This window comes from Mycetomoellerius zeteki, unplaced genomic scaffold (genome assembly GCF_001594055.1).
Source record: "Mycetomoellerius zeteki isolate Tzet28-1 unplaced genomic scaffold, Tzet1.0 scaffold254, whole genome shotgun sequence".
Lineage (NCBI taxonomy): Eukaryota > Metazoa > Arthropoda > Insecta > Hymenoptera > Formicidae > Mycetomoellerius > Mycetomoellerius zeteki.
In genome coordinates, this window is record NW_017257232.1 from 43,666 (window position 1) to 45,819 (window position 2,154).

The window sequence follows — 2,154 nt, forward strand, 5'->3', positions numbered from 1 at the left end:
TTATGAAACTGGCCAATCACAGTCGTTCCATTCTTCCGAGGAACAGCTGTGATTGGACAATTTCATAACTACGGATGTTATTATTAAACCCGATTAAGCGTGCCGTGTAGCAGAAGTCATTGAAAAGCAGATTAGGTGTTAGCATGTTGCAGTAAATGATTGGATGGAAAAAATTACGACCAATATAAAAAAAGATACAATTAAAATGAATTTTGTAGGCAACAGAATCTCAATACATAATATTTACCTGTTCTGATCAGAACAGGTATTGAGATTCTGTTGACTACGAAATTCATTTTAATTGTATCTTTTTTTATATTGGTCGTAATTTTTTCCATCCAATCATTTAATCCAACATGCTGACACCTAATCTGCTTTTCAATGACTTCTGCTACACGGCACGCTTAATCGGGTTTAATAATAACATCCGTAGTTATGAAATTGTCCAATCACAGCTGTTCCTCGGAAGAATGGAACGACTGTGATTGGCCAGTTTCATAACTACGCATAATTAGATCCGAGCTTAATTTTTGACGATTTTAGGTTTACTATATTCATTGTACTACATCAACTACACCCATACTATACCCGGGCTTTGTTCGTTTTCGTAATGTATAAATCTATTGAATTACCAAATAGTGGCTACGTTTACACCGTACGCTTAGTCCGCGACCTACACGATAGGTGTCTTTGTTTAATATAAACAAGGATGTCTATTATATAGGCCGCGGCCTAAATGCACGGTGTAAACGTAGCCAGTGACTTTTCTCAAATGAAAATAATAATGAAGACGTCTTCCCCAAATAATTTCTAATCGATTCCATTCATAAAACACATTAAATAAAATCGCTATCTGCTAATTTGACGCATGATAAAATTTGTTAATTACAAGAAAAATACTATTTCCCAAATGTTTAAATGCTTTTCCCAAATTTCCCCAAATGATTCCCAAATTATATAGGCTGCGGTCCATTTGACGCTACAAACGCTTCGAAGCATTCTTTGATTAATCAATTCGTAAAATTCTTTGTTCTGATTGGTAGTTCAAACTCTTCGAAGCGTTTGTAGCATCAAGTAGACCGCAGCCATAGACATAAATAAATCAGAAATATTCAATTTGTCTGTTATCTTGTCAGTGGTCCCTGGGGGTCGATTCTGTATCTTCAAACAAGGTGAAAATGACAAAAGTGAGCAAATTTACTAGGTGTTCATCAATGAAATTATCAGTATTTTAGTTAATTTGCTCACTTTTGTAATTTTCATCTCGTTTCAAGATACAGGGGAGCTTATTACGGTTTTTGTGACAAAGTGAAAATTACAAAAATGATCAAATTCACTAGAAGTTAACCAATGAAGTTATAAATATTCTAGTAAATTCAATCACTTTTGTAATTTTCATTTCGTCACAAGAAACCGTATTAAGTTCTAGGGAGTCGATTCTTGAAATAAAGTGAAAATTCCAAAAGTGAGCAAATTCACTAGTTATTGACCAATTAAATTATGAATATTCTAGTGAATTTGCTCACTTTTGTAATTTTCACCTCATTTCGAGATACACAATCGACCCCCAGAATCGATCCCCTGGTTCATCTGGGGGCTTATTACGGTTCCTTATGACGAAGTGAAAATTACAAAAGTGATTGAATTTACTAGAATATTTATAACTTCATTGGTTAACATCTAGTGAATTTGATCATTTTTGTAGTTTTCACTTCGTCACAAAAAACGTAATAAGCTCCCTGGCAACCCTGGGCACAGTATATACAGTAGCGCAACTCTCTGTCGGCACCTTTGATGTTAGTGTTGGCAAAAATGGAGTGCGCATGCGCGAAATCAGTAAGTTCCCCAGTAACGCCATCTAAACTTCTATCTCACTTGCTCTTTAGTTTCCTTTTTCTCTCTCTTTCTTTCTAGCTGCTCTAGTTCATTTGTATGTACAGCAAATTAATTAAATGTAAAAAACTAAAAGAAATACATTAATAATTGTAATGTATTGCAAAATAAAAAAAAAGACAAAAATAAGAAAATATTAAATTATATAAGTATGGTATAAATATTAAACTGTAAAAATATAATTAATGATCGGTACACGATGCTTGTTTTCCTGCTAAATTGCTTGCGTTTTTTAAAATTATTAGAATTGTACCATGCAGA